We start from the raw sequence: 15,172 nt of genomic DNA on the forward strand, positions 1-15,172 counted from the left end.
TGAAACAGCTTCGTGTGTGTGTTTTCTTTTTTGCATAAGTAAACCAGATACACTTGATAATCTGAGCACAATGGAACGAGAACGAGAACACGGGGGAGAAATACAGGAAATCTGCCATCTCCCTTCTTCCAGTACTTATCTGTTCAATCAGAGCCCTCTGCTTTCCTTTCCTAAAAAACTCTGTTCGTCCACTCTGTGCATTCTTCCCCGCCCTCTCTCCACCCCGCCCCCTACCGCTATGATCTGGTCTTCCTCGTACTTTGGGGGTCCCTCGGGGCCCCTCTCCTAGCCTCCAAGCCTGCTCTTTCTCAGAGGAGCACTGCTGGGGAGATCTCACATGCAACCTAAGGGCCTGCGTGCTCTTCGCTCCCTGGGGCTGTCCGTCTCCCATCGACCCCGGGGCAGTGTTCTGCCTCCCCAGTGGTCTGCCCAGGGCGTGACAGCTGCGGCTGCCAGCCCAGCCCAGTCCAGCCCAGCCCAGTCCAGTCCAGCGCAGCGCAGCCCAGCCCCGGTTCAGCCTCCGCGCCGCGTAGCACGGCTCTCAGCCCGGTAGTTCCGCTTCTGCGCAGCGCGGCGGGCCCAGGGGCTGGGGAGAGGACGGGGAGGGGAGGCGGAGGATGTGCGCCGAGCCAATGGGCAAGCTCGGGGGAGTCGAAGCCGCCCGGGCGGCCGGCTGGGCTCTCACACACGGACGGGATGGACGGCGAGAGCTGGGTGCCGCAGCCCTTCTCCCCGGGGCCCCCGGGCGGAGCGGGCGGCGGCGGCGGCGGGGCGGGCAGCGGCGGCGGGGAGAGCCCCAGTGGCGGCCGTGGGGCTGCAGTGCTGCTGCAGCCCGAGGTGCTGGACCTAGATGAGGACGAGGATGACCTGGAGGTCTTCAGCAAGGTGAAGGCGGCGGGAGGCGCGGGGGCGCGTCTCAGGGGGAACTTCCCAACTCTTCTTCTGAAGCTGCCACCGAGGTTGTCAGCGGGGCCTGGTCCTGCCAGGAGATTTGGGGGGGGCGATGGGGAGGGACGCGAAGGGAAGGGGTGGGTGGGGGTCTCCTCAGCTTCTTTTTTCTCCTCCTTTTCCTCCTTCTCTTCCTTCTCCTCCTCGTCCTCCTTCTCTTTTCCTCCTCCGATTGTCTTAAGCCTGCAGCTTTCTGGAAGCAAGACAGAGGCTCTTTGCAAGCCTCCGAGCCTTTGTCCGGAAAGAAGTTTGCAGCCTGGAATCAAGCAGCCGGGGTTTCAATTCTCAGCCTCCCCTTTCTCCGCACTTTGACCCTTTGTGCTTATGAGCGTGTCTCGCTTTCAAAGACAGCAAAGTTTTGTTGTCCGACTAGGGTCAAGAATGGAAAGTTCAGTCCCGGCACCCTCGACTCTTTCCCTTTCTCCACCGCCTGGCCAGACCAGACTACCCCTGCCTGGGCAGGGTGGTTAGATGCAAGCAGACCCTGTCCTTGCCCGGTTGCCTTCCTTTTCCTTCTGCCTTGAGAATTCAGAAGAGGAGGGAGCTTGGGGCTTAGAGGGTGTCCGCCTAGGGTTCAAGTTGATCTAGATTTTTTGATTGAGAGACCGAGAGTAGAAGCCCCAGCTTTACACATAGATGTCCAGTCGGGAAAGGGACCCCTGCCCCGTCGCTGTCGCCCTGCCTTAACCACCACCAGCCTGGAGGGAATAGAAGGGGATTCAAATAGTAAAGAGATCCAAAGAATCAACTTATGGAGAGGGAGATCCGACTGGAAACTAGTTTCCCCACGATCATTAGAGCAATGACATGTCTCATGAGCCCTTGGTCTTTATGTTCTGCAGGATTATTGAGAGACCCTAGATTCTTGCAGACTTGTCTGTTTTTCACCAATAGTTATTCTTTAAAAAAGAAAATGCTTTTTGGGGTTGGGGTGCATGAAACTCCGGCTTCTCTCAAGTTTCTTTCAGTGGAAGCAGTTGGTTGACATTACAACAATGTATTAATTACCACTGCTTTTGCAGCAGTTAATGTTACATTGAGGTCCTGTGTAAGTGAACTTAATTATAACCAGTCCTTTATACTCAGGATTGTGAAGAGAGGTGGGTAAGTGTAGCCTGAATTGCTTCAAAGAAGAATGAGATTGTAAACTTTTTGATGGCAAGAACTGACTCACCCCACATCTTTTTGTTCCTAAGGCTGGATTGTCTTGCTTATAATATTCAGTTTCTGAATGTTAAATGAAAAAGGAAACATCCAATACTATATTTTTGTTCTTCGTGTCATATGCCCTTAGGATTATTAGGTTCTTTAAATAGAATGTTAACAATATTCTCCCACTTTACCTTTCTGTTAAAACTAATTTCTGTGGGGGAAAAAAACAGAATTCCTTTAGGTTCCAATGTGAGAAGTAATACAGCGAGCCTCTTAGATCTCTGATCTCATGGGACAATTTAGTTGAATAAGTTGTTGAATAAATTAATCAGCTCTAAATACACTTACACACCATGTTCACATAACACAAGGATTGGTTGGCCTCTTTCCCTTCACATTGCCACTCAGTGTGTCTAAGGTTATACACTATAAAATGATTGTATGTGGTTGAAATGGAGCATTTGTCAAGGCTCAAGGTTTAGTAATGTTGGATAAAGTCTGACAGTAATGGAATAGCAGTTTGCAGACTTTTAAGTTATCTCTCTGTTTATATTTCAGTGGATATACAAATATTGGGCATAAAGCAGTGTGACCAAATCTGTGGGATATCTAAAAAACACAAGAGATAGTTCTTGTTTTCAAAGGTCTTAAAATCTATGTTGGAAAATAATTTACTTAATCGTGTATATATGAACTACAAATGCTACTGTTTGATTTTCAAATGACAGTCAAACCACTTCATGGGCTTCATGGATATGGGACTTGATCTGAGGAATTGAAAGACCAGTGGGAGTGAGAACAACGTTAGCAGAGGAGTCCTTTGGCTTTCCTTACCTGAGGGACAATATTTTAGAAGACTTATAGTTTGTTTAATTGATTGATGTCAGTACCAAATAAATCATCTTATAGAATAGCTCTGATAATGTCTCTTCACTTCTTGACAACCTTCAGTGAAATTCTAGAGGTTTTCCAATAATAAGTAGTTTATTTACTACTACATATACCTTAGCCTGGCATTCAAAACTTTTCAACTCTTACCTTATCTCGTTAAACTTCATATATGTTAATGACCTATCCATATTTCAAAGTTCAGCTCAAATATTAACCCCTTCCTGACATTTTCTCTGATGTCTTCTGGCAGCCAGAAAAGACCTAACACTCAATTCTCAAAACACTTTTTAATAGTTATTTCTGTACATATGCATTACAGTAGACTATAAGCTCACTGAATGTTTTGTCAGCGAATGTTTTATGATTTATTCATTTATTTGTTTGTTCATCTATTGATTTAATTATTTATTTTGGGTATCTCAAGGACTTAGCCAAGTATCTTAAACATATTGATCTTGAATAAATATTCATTCACTTTTAATTGGGTATCATCTCTCTTACAAAATTGTAAACTCACAGCCTAGGATCTTGTTTACTTTTATCTTTATAATTCTCTTAGCACAATACTTTGAACCGAGGAAATGCTTAATAAGTTGTTGAATAAATTAATCAGCTCTAAAATGTTAAGATGTAACTTTCTAGACTGTATCTTGCTTATGTTACTAGAACCAGTCACATTTTGTGGTCAAAGATAGATTCCTGATAAAAAGATCTAAGCCTAGGGTGTATCTTATACAAACAAGGAAGAAGTTTTGGCAGGAAGTGTCACTGAGTTAACCAAGAGATTTAAACTCAGATTTGAGGGAAAAAGTAGAGAAATATCCACAATAAAACTGGATACTGTGGAGGAAAAAGAAGAGAGATAAAAAAGAACAATGATGAAGCAGGTTCCTAGTAATTCCCAGAAGAAAATAAGTGAAAGTGAGTCAGGAGACTTTTTAAAAGCCTCACATGACTATTGTCCATTTTACATTTTACAAATATTTTATCTGATAGATTAAAGAAAATGAACAAGAAGTGTTAGTACAAGCAGGTAAATTCAACCGTAATGCAAGGAGATAGAAACAATCTAAGAGGTATTATAGAATGGCTACTCATGGTTGGAATATGTCAGTGGAAGATTATAATTTGAGAAACAGGTCTATTTAAAAGTAGTTCGGGAAAGCATAGCTTTTTATAACAATGCACAAGAAATTTGCACGTGTCTACATTTTTGTTAGAAGCTTGGAATAAAATTAAGAAGAGAATGAAATTGCAGTGATATTATCCCTGCAAGACTACCTTCTGAACTGAGAATATGAATGGTACTTTTCTTCATTAATTCACTTATTCAGCAAACTTTTATTAATCACTTATACACCTTGTGCTGAGTGCTAGAGGGGAGAAAGATCAACACCTTCACTCCTGCCCTCAAATAATTTATAAATTAATCACCCACAATATTAAGCCAGGGATTCTTAATATTGAAACTGTGTGATTTCTTTTCTGTTGATATTCTGGAGAAGATTCATAGAGTTACAGTTTGATCATGATAGCCATTGGCATATGTGCAGCTCTAGAGTAATTGACATAGTAGTTTTCTGTTGCTTTACAAATGGTCCATGTGATCTAGGAGTGGACCAGTTTTGTTTTTTTTTTGTGCATCTATTAAATTTTAACCTTGGCAGTTACTAACTGTGGTTTAGGGCTGTATAACTTTTTTTCCTTTGTTTTTGTTGTGGTGAGGCAATTGGGGTTAATTGATTTGCCCAGAGTCAGACAGCTAGTGAGTGTTATGTGTCTGAGTTCAAATTTGAACTCAGATCTTCGTGAATCCAACTCTGGTGCTCTATCCACTGCGTCACCTAGCTGCCCAAGGGCTCTATAACTCATACAAAGAGTTGGACAGTAAAAAGTTAAATTATATGTTTAAAGGCTTTTAACTCACTGTTAACTAGTTTACTTAATAAATCAGAATTCCTCATTACCAAGGCATTGGTGGAGATCTTAGCCAGAACAAATGGTGATTCAACAGAACTGGTGATTTGGAAAGTTAAAATTGTAAGGGATGTGGTATTTATCACAGCCTACTATCCACTATTACCCAATCATAAACAAAATAAATCCTGAATTATTTTAAAGGATCATCAAGGACTGCAGTTTCAAATCTTAGTTTTGCTACTTTTGTAGGCTATTTTTATCTCATTGTTCATTTGTTTAGAGTCTGCTGACAACTGAACATAAGCATGTAATAGCAGCAGAATATTTTATGAAGGAAATTTAAATGGAGAAGCTGTCAATTTCTTATAGCAATAAGAAGCGCTTAAATTAATCAGGATCTTGGATCTAATGTCTGTTTTGATGGGTACACAAGACAACAGTTAGGAAGTGTATTTATGCGTGTAATATGAGGATCAAATGAAATATTATCTATAAAGCACTTAGCATCAAGTCTGGTACATAGTAGGACAATTTTTTGCAAACTTTCTTTTCTCTAAAAAAAAAAATTGCCATTCTCCAATCCTTTGTCACCTTTCCTATTTTTCATGATTTTCAAAGATCACTGACAATGACTCCATAATCACATTTGCCATTTCTTTCGGTTCATTTTGGCCTGGTGACTTGGATTCTTTGAGGGTATCTGAAGTTGTTTCTTGCTCTCCCTTTTCTTATTGTAGATTTCAAATCCTTGTTAGCCATTTATTTTTGGTCTCTCGTTTCCAGTCCAAAGATGATTATTCTTGGCAGAGAAAAATGAAGTAAAATAGGAGTTAAGTAGTTTTCTTAGCTCTGAGTATATAATAATTTAATCATAGAATCATACAGTTGAAAAAGACCTCAGAAGCCTTGTCATGCAACCTGTATCTGAATGAGAATACCCTCTACTGCATGTAGTTATCCAGTTTGCTTGAAGGTGGAGGGGGAAAGTACTCCTTCCTGGGACAGCCCGTTCTGGTTTTGGATAGTTGTGATTTTTATAAAATTTTCTGACTTGAAATTTATATCTACCTCTCTACAACTTTTTATGATGTCTGAATTACTTAAGACAAGCAACAATTTTAATATAGTTTCATTTTGTGACTCCAGTGGTCATGTGTATACTTCTATTGATACTGGGCTGACATAGAACTTTCAGACTTGATCAACTGAAACTAGATTGAATTAGCTTCCCCAGCTTCAGTTGGTGCTGTCAGTTGACTGCTGTATTTCATGCCATACACTTGTGGTTTATTGCCCTCCTTTGTTGTGCTTTTAATTCTATGGCTATTAAGAATGGATATTACAGCATGGAAACCTTCAAGCACTGTAATTCTCAGAGAGCACACCTCAATGACTGCTAGAGATATTGCAGAAGTTTTTGGTTTGGTCTGGGAAAGTTGTGTTTCAGGAATCATTTAAGGCCAAAATGAAATAATCTCAGTTGCATCGAAGTGTAAAGGAAAATTTAGATGAGAATGAAAATGAATTAACAAGCTATTGCTTTGAAATAACCTAAGTAATATTGGAAAATAAGTAAGTCCTTCAGAGGGACTTGGCAAATAGAAAGGTTGCTACTGAGTTTTTCGCAGTGCATACTAGCCTTCTTGAAGTTGGAAGAGTAGTGAGAGGAGTAGTAAGAAAAATAAAAAATAAATAAAAAACTGCTATTCTTTACTATGAAAGAAAAAAATGCTTGCCATAGGCAAGACAATAGAAAACCTAGAATACTGAAAATGGGGGGGGGGAGGTCATTTTTAATGATGGCAAATTATATAAAACAAGTAATATGTGATAAATATTAAATATTTCAAACTTTTAGAGATAAAATTAATATGATTATTTTACTTTGCACCAAGTTTTTGCATACTGCTGCATATTTGTAGCTTTTCCAGAGGAAGTCTAATCTTTCTTCTACATTGCAGACCTTTAGTTACTTAAAGATAGCCATCACCACTCCCACCAAAGCCTTCTTTTCTCTAGCCTTAGATAACACCAGTTCCATAAATTGATGTTCATGACTTGATTTTGAGTTCCTTCATTATTCAGATTGCATTCCTTTTGAAATCCTAGGTTACTGATGTAGCAAAGACTCAAGTCCCTTTCTTTCACTGCTCATTTGCACTGGCATCCTAGGATCCTGGCAACTGGCTTCTTTCCTCAGGATCCTAGGGCATGTTTTTTTTTTTCTCACACGGTAGCTAATAATTCCCCATCAGGATGCTCGACCTAATGATTATCATTTGATATCACTTACTAGCCAGACTTAATGGGCCATTAGAAACAAGCATTTCCTAAGCAGATCATTTCAAAGCAGGGGCACACTCTTCCAAAGTTACATCCAAAGGCTGGGGAAAGTGGATTCAAACTTGGAGCAGATGATGTGGGAAAGGGATAACTCCTCACAGCTCTGGAAGTTGCTTTGCTAGAAATCCTTTGTCCCATTCATAGAGCCTTATGAACTTCCCTTGGGCATGGTGTTGTTTTCTTTTGGGTTCCTAGAGTCCTGAAGCTATCTTTTCTCAATATCCTTGTTTGTCCCTAGTTCCCAATGTAACCATTGCTAGAACACTGATAAGAAATCCAAATCCCTTGGCCCTTTGAGGTTCATATAATCATCCTTGGGTCCAGGGCTTCTTAAACTTTTTCTGCTCCCGACTCCTTTTGGGGAGTTGCATAGCTTGAGGGCATGCCCAGGGCAACATGCGAATGCTTTGTATTCAGAACTGAGGCTTCTGGAAAGTTGCAGGTTGCAACACCTAGGATTCATGTATGCATTTGAATTTGAATTAATTTTTGGTCATTATGCATTCAGAAGCCTTTTACTGTTGCCAAATTTTGCCAAATTTTTCATGACCACATGTGGGGTTGAAACGGACATTTAAGAGGTGCTGCAAGTCTGGTCAGTGAGGCTGGGGAGGAGACAGAGGTTTTTCTCTAACCTCTGTCTCCATCCTCTTCCTCTCCCCCACCCCAAAGAGATTTCTAGTTAATGGCTTGGTTGGACTGCTCTTTTTTCTTGGCCATCAGGCATTCAAATGCTGCTTGGGTTCTGAACTAGCTTACTATTTTATGCAAAAACTGTAGGATATGACAGTTTCCTCTGTCGATCTTAGTATACTTCCAATTTAGCCCCAGTTCAATTTTAGTCAATACCTGGAAGCCCTCCATGCTTCCCTACTTGATTAACCAGGCTGTTTTTCATTCAATAGCAGTGTCGAGACTTTGTTCCCTTCTAGTTTATACCTCTGGATGAGTCAATCATCAAGCTTAGGCCTTCTGTAAATATTTAGGGAGGAGTATGGAATACACCTCTTTTACTGTCATTCGTTCGATTTGGTGCCCAGAACGAATTGAGCGCTCTAGAGGTGGTCAGCTCAAGGCAAAGAACATTAATCCTGGTTCCAGGATGCCTGGCATCCTGAGTTAGAACTCAGGATTCAAACTCCTGTAGAAATCACGTTTACACTTACTTGTTAGATTTTGGAAAGGCAAATTGGTTCAATGGATAGAGTTAATCAGGAATCAATCAACAAGCACTTATTAAATGCCTGTTATATGCTTGGCATAAATCTTAGGTACTGGGAATATAAAGAAAAAGAAATGAAACAGCTTCTGTCCTCAAGGAACTTATGTTTTAAAAAGGAAGGAATGCACACATTTCAGCAGATATTATGTATACACAAAGATGTGCGCGCCCAGCTGGAACTTTCAAGAGGTGATTGTTAAATTTTTCAGTGTGAGCATTCATACCCAAGAAATCAACACACATCATGAATCAGGGCTTGATTTGTTATTTTATTGATTGTCTAGACTTAAAGTGATGGAGAAAATGTTAATAATGCAGATTAAGCTTGAAAAATGTATCTTGTGAATAATTTCTCCTCCTCCCCTCCCCCAGTCAGTTCTTAAACATTTACTATCAGAGATCAGAAAAGGTTCCTTGTAGGAGGTGGCAGAAGGCTTGGTTTCAAATCCCACCCCTCATACATCATAGCCTGTGGGCACGTCACTGAAACTTGTGGAATCTCCTTTTCCTCATCTGTAAAATAGAGCTATTATCACCTATCACATCTAACTGAGATGTGTATTTCTGGGTTGTGAAGCTCAAACTAATTAATATGTGTAAAGCACTGGCAAATTTAAAGTACTATATAAAAGTCAATTCTAATACTGCTATTAACATTACTTCTGGTTGTCTATTTTAGTTACCTTATGAGTTAAATGGACTTTTGTGGGCTGACCTAGAAACCTAATCACCACATATAATGGTGTTTATATAAGAAAATGCATTATCAGCTGCAAAGAGACTTAGTAATGAACTTTTGGAACAATACCCATTTAGTTCATGAGTTGGATAGCTTGTACAGCTGAAATTGAAGTGTTTTCTAATAAGTAAAAGCAGATATCCCAATGACCAAAATAGCCTTATTTACCTTTAGTATTTGTGAAACAACTTCTTTTTACAGGTCTCAACAGTTCTTCTTTAGAAGACATGGCAGCAAACCTAAGCTGATGACAAAGGAAAGGAGAAGAAGTAAACTGAGTTCAAAAGGAGATAGTATAATCTTCTCTCAAGCTGGTTTACTTTATATGTGGCCTAATGTATAGCTGAAATGGCATTTCTTTAGTAAAACTTAGACGTATCAACAGTTTCTCCCTGCTTCCCTCACCCAGTACCTTGTAAGAGGTAGGATTTTAATTTGTTTACATAAGTCACGTATTTACTTTAAATGAACAATTACCATTGCTGCCTAGGGAGAACCCTGTCCCTGTTCCTCAATTGATAGTCATTGAACCATTGTGGCAGTTATGCTCCCTTACTGAGGTGAGTGAACTACATATACACATAAACTTAGCTTTTGATAAATGTTTGTAAACCATCATCAATGAAAACATATGCGTATTTATGCCTTGTTCTGTTTCCAGGTGGCAGAAAAGTATGGTAGTAAGAAAACACTCAGCATTAAAATCCCTGGCAACTGTAATAAATTTCTCACTCTGTATTCAGACATGCAGCATCCTTTATAGTAAATTTCTTCCCTCGCTTTTGTTATTAGTTAGGTACAAAAACCAAAAAAAGATGCATACCCAAAGGGAATTTTTCTTTTTAATTAACCTGATTAATGACTAGACCTGTGATTTCCTTGGTATAGAGAATTTCCTATAAGATAAACCTCCTCTACCAATGCATATTATTGTCTTTATATTCTTCAAAAATTGTCCAGACCTCTAAGTAGTTAGATGACTTGCCCAAGCCACATGGCCTATATGTGTCAGAATCAAGACTTGAGCCCGATTCTTCCTGGTTCTGAAGCTGACTCTATACACTAGGTTAATTCACCTTTCTAGTGATTTATTTACTTATTTATATGGAACTATTACAGTGCCTTTGGTTTTTATGTCACAGTTCTCTGAATCCTAAGTCTTACTGTCTCTGCTCCCCACCCCTGCCATCCCAAGCAGTGGACCTTTTTTTGTGACAAAGAAAAACTAACTGAAATGGTGGCCCTTTATTTTAGTATGTACAAAATTCCAAATCCATAGTCCCTTACTTTGGGAGTGAGAGACTTATTTTGTCAACTCTTCTTTGCAGCCCATCTTGAACTATTATAAATATACAGTATTCTTTTCAGCTACATTACTTTAGACATATGTATTGTTTTCCTGGTTCTCATTACTTTACTGCATCAATTCATATGAATTTCTTATATTCATCATTTCTCACAAGGCAACCATATTTAGTTACGTGCATAAACCGTATTTTATTCATCCATTTCCTAATCCATGGGCACTTACATTGTTACCATTTCTTTATTGCCACAATGCTGCCAGTATTTTGGCATGTATTGAACCTAGCTTTTTTCTTGAACTTTATTGTGGTACATTTCCAGGAACAGGATCTCTGTGTCATAGGGTCTAAATAGTATAGTTACCTTTATTGTGTCTCTCTGGCTGTGCCCTATGCCTGGAATGCTCTCTCTCTCCTCTGCTCTAACTACTGACCTCTCTGGCTTCCTTCAAGTCCCAACTGAAGTCCCACCTTCCACAGGAGGCCTTTGCCAACCCCTCTTAAGTACATTACCTTCCCTCTGACAGTTTTTTCCTATCTATTTTATATATGTATATAGATTGCCTTGTATATAATTGTTTGCAGGTTGTCTCCGCCATTAGATTGTAAGCTCCTTGAGGACAGGGACTGTCTTTATCTTTTTTTCATCCCCAGTACTTAACACGGTGCCTGACATACATTAGGCACTTAATAAATGCTTATTTATTGATTGGTAATTCTAAACTGTTTTGCAGAGCAGTTGGACAAATTTACAGTTCCACCGAAACTGCATTAGTGTGTCTATTTTCCCTCTGATTCCTTCGATGTTGAATACTACTGATTTACTTTCATATTTCGCAGTAAATAGTGTCAACAACAGTTATGCCCAAGTAAGTTGCCATCCTTTTATCTCCATCTCACAAGCAGCTTATGTCTCAAAAGTTCATTTGTAAATCATTTAGTTTAGGACTCAAAATACCCTTTCCTGTAGAGACAGTGTTAAAAATTGTCATTAAGTTCCCAGACTAGCCAATAAAAAACATACTGCTTTTGAAATATTATGTGTTTGCAATGAAAAACAGCAGAGAATTCTTACTGCTTCAGTACTGCTCTACGACTTATAAGAGAAAAAAAACTTCAGTAGAATAAAAATAGCATTTTATTACATCTTGAATGTTGGCATTTGAGGAAAGCAAGTTTTAAGTAGAGGATGAAGTGGAGATGAAAGTTTTATAGAGCTTCAGAAAGTGATTTCCAGGGCTTGGTTGTTTTAATCTCAAATATTTTATCTCTAATTTCATTTACAAATGTATTATTTTTTTCTTCCTTTCCTTCTTTTCTCTTTCTTTCTTTCCTTCTTTCCTTCTTTCTTTCTTTCTTTCTTTCTTTCTTTCTTTTTTTCTTTCTTTCTTTCTTTCTTTCTTTCTTTCTTTCTTTCTTTCTTTCTTTCTTTCTTTCTTTCTTTCTTTCTTTCTGTCTTTCTGTCTGTCTTTCTGTCTTTCTTTCTGTCTTTCTGTCTGTCTTTCTGTCTTTCTCACCGGTTGTAAGCGTTAAATTTATCATTTGAGATTAGAAGTCATTCTTTGGGTCACAGTTGGAATGAAGAGGAGACAGATTTTTATCCTATGCTATTTGGACAATAGAAGGAAAAGAGAAAGTGTATGTGTCAGAAAGTCTGGAAAGTCATTGGCTGAAGTATTTACTAACTTTTAACTGTGTGCAGGGAGAGGCAGAGGAAAAGGGGGGAGGGGAAGGGAAAGTACCGTTCACTGGCCACTAGGTGGAGATCAATTTATGCCAACTCGGTTATTGTATTGAATAAGGTAGATGAGGAACCAGGCTGCGTCTTTGGAAGTGGGGAGGGAGGGGGGGAGACAGGGTTCAATTGGGTGTTTGTGGCCTGGTGGTTTTTAACTTGAGGAGGAACTATATTTTATTCAGCAAACTGGCCTTGCTGCATCAATCCATCATTAAGTATTTAATTAAGAACTTTTGTGCCAGAAACTATATTAAAGGGTAGGGTAACAAAGATAAAGAGGAAAAGGAGTCCCTGCTCTCAAGGAGCTCATGTTCTAAGGGGGGGAGACACCAGGAATGTAAGATACATGCAGGGAGTGGGGAAGATGACTTTAGCGAGGAAAGCTTTAGAATTTGGGGGCATCAGGAAGAAGAAGATGAAAGGAACCTCTTGAAGAAGGTAAACAGAGCCAGAGACTCTAAGAGAGCAACAAAGTTTTCAGTCACAGGGTAACAGCCAGTGCAGAGGCACAGAGATGGGATATAGAGTAAGTGGTTGTAGGGGAAAAAATGTAAGAAGATTAGAAAGATAGTAATGGGCCAATTTATGAAGATCATTTAATGCCAAATAAACACTTTTATTTTGGGTCCTGGAGGTAAAAGGGAAGCCCTGGAGTTTAATGAGTAGGAGAAGACTTGGTTAGACTCATGCTTTAGGAAAATCACTTTGGAGACTGGCTGGAGGATGGATTGGAACAGGGAGAAGCTTGAAGTAGGGACATCTGTTAGAAGGCTATTGCAATAGTGCAGGTGATAAGGGCCTGAACTAGGTGGTAAATGAAGTTTAGAAAGGGGTGTTTTCCAAAGATGTCATAAACATAGAAACAAGATTTGGCAATTTATCAGAGAGTGAAGTATTGAGGATGAATCTGTATTACTGAGAGGATGATGGTACCTTCAGTAGTAGTAAGGATAGCTATGTAGGTGGTACAATGGTTAGAGTGTTGCGCCTGGAGTCAGGATGACCTGAGTTCAAATCCAGCGTCTGACTTTTACTAGCTGTGTGACCTTGGGATTAAGGATGGATTGGAAAATCCATCCAATCCAGTCTATCTACTTAAGCTCTATTTGCATCAGTTTTCTTAGCTGTAAAATGGGGCTAATACCTCACAGGGTTGTCATGGGGATCACATAAGATATTTGTAAAGCATCTAGCACAGTACCTGGAACATAGTAGCCACTGTATAAATTCTAGTTATTATCATCATTATTGTATTACTAGTACTATTAGAAGGGGTTGAAGGGAAAGAACATTAGGCTTGTTTTATATATATTAAGTCTGAGATGTCTTGTCTATATATGGTACATACAGTTTGAAATGTCCAATAGACTATTTCTGATGTTGGACTGGAGTTTAGGAGGGAGACCAGTGCTGGATGTAAAGATCTGGGGACCATCTGTCTAGGCATAATTGAATCTAAGGGAACTGATGAAAGAGAGTATAAAGAAGATCCAGTGAAGGTAACTGAGCATGAGAAAGTAGTGTCATGAAAACCCAGAGAGGAGAAAATGATCGACAATATTAAATGCCATAAGTAGGTCAAGAAGGATGAAGACTAAGAAGAGCCTGTTAGGTTTGGCAATTAAGAGATGACTGATAACTTTGGAGATAACAGTTTAATTTGAATGATGAGGCTGGAAGCCAAACGCTGAGAGTTTAGAAATGAGTGAGAGAAGAGGAAATGGAGACAGTGATTATCAATGGCTACATAGTAAGGGATGTGAAGAATATGTTATTTCCTTCCCTTGGAGACCTGATAATGTAGATCATGATAATGTTGCAAATATTTATGTATACATTTAAAGTAAATTCAGCTTGTTCATAGTTAAATTAGTCAAGGAAGGCTTCCTGTAGGAGAAGAATTTCAAGGGTAGCTAAAAGTGATTTATAGATTGTACTAAGCTAAATACATTCAGTAAGATTTTAGGGTGGTGCCCTGACTGCCAAATCACTTATAAAATGTCATATATAGGAATGGGCCATATAGGAATATAGGTCATAGGAGCACACATTTAGAACTGGGAGGGACCTTAGAAGCCATTGAGCCCACCTCTCTCATTTTAGTGAAGAAGAAAGTGAGGCAAAGAGAGGTGGGTGACTTATCTAGGGACACCCAAAGAGTTAGTGTCTGAGGTTGGATTTATATCCAGGTCTTTCTAACTATGTTCAGTGCTTTATCCACGTATACCACTTTGCCTCTCAAAGGAGGACAAAGATTGGCAAAATCTTTTTTTTTCATCTTGGCGTTTGCTGGAGTTCTACATAGACGTATTCGTTTCTCTTCTACTTTCCTGGGATGTTGGGTTTTTGGAGTTTAGATGTTGGAGCAACTCGAATTTATAGTTTCAGTGGCCTAATGGCATTCCTGTTACAAACAAGTACGTAGGTTCTGATCCTACTTATGTGAAGGGGAGGCTGCTGACAGTATTGCTGGGCACATTTACAGGTATGGCCAAAATGATTTCCACAGCATACAAATGTAAAGACTATACTTTGGTTTGTGGTTAGAGCCTCAATTTGTAGGACTTGCTCCAATTTGTAGGTGTGTCTCTTTAACCTCACAATCTGCCATATTGTCTTTTTCCTAAAAGCGTCATTCCATTTGTAATTGCTGTGTATTGGGTTGGCTTGTTGTTTTTCCGCCTGACCACAGGTATGCCAAATCGTCCACATTTTTGCTTCAGTGAGACTGGTAACATATCTTCTGCCTTCCCTACTTATTCTCAGCACATCTTATAGCAAAGTAATGGGGCATTTAGCTAGGTAACATGTCTGTTACCTCGGCCCACATGATGGTGTTGTGGGAAGTATGGCTCCAGCGCTGGCTGATTGATTCCAATATGGGTCATTGCTGTTGGTGATCTTTCTTTTTGCCA

At 39.6% G+C, this 15,172-nt stretch overlaps 1 protein-coding gene across 1 annotated transcript in view; it reads left to right on the top strand.

Annotated features, from left to right (window-relative positions):
- Positions 1-778: 778 nt before the first annotated feature.
- Positions 779-15,172, top strand: part of SNX7 (sorting nexin 7) — a 121,257-nt gene continuing 106,863 nt past the window's right edge. Inside the window, exon 1 of the mRNA XM_027868288.1 lies at positions 779-885. The gene's annotated coding sequence lies outside the window, so the exon portion shown is untranslated. The remainder of the gene's footprint in view (positions 886-15,172) is intronic.

The sequence above is a fragment of the Vombatus ursinus genome, unplaced genomic scaffold, assembly GCF_900497805.2.
Source record: "Vombatus ursinus unplaced genomic scaffold, bare-nosed wombat genome assembly UNPS02014787.1, whole genome shotgun sequence".
Taxonomy (NCBI): Eukaryota; Metazoa; Chordata; class Mammalia; order Diprotodontia; family Vombatidae; genus Vombatus; species Vombatus ursinus.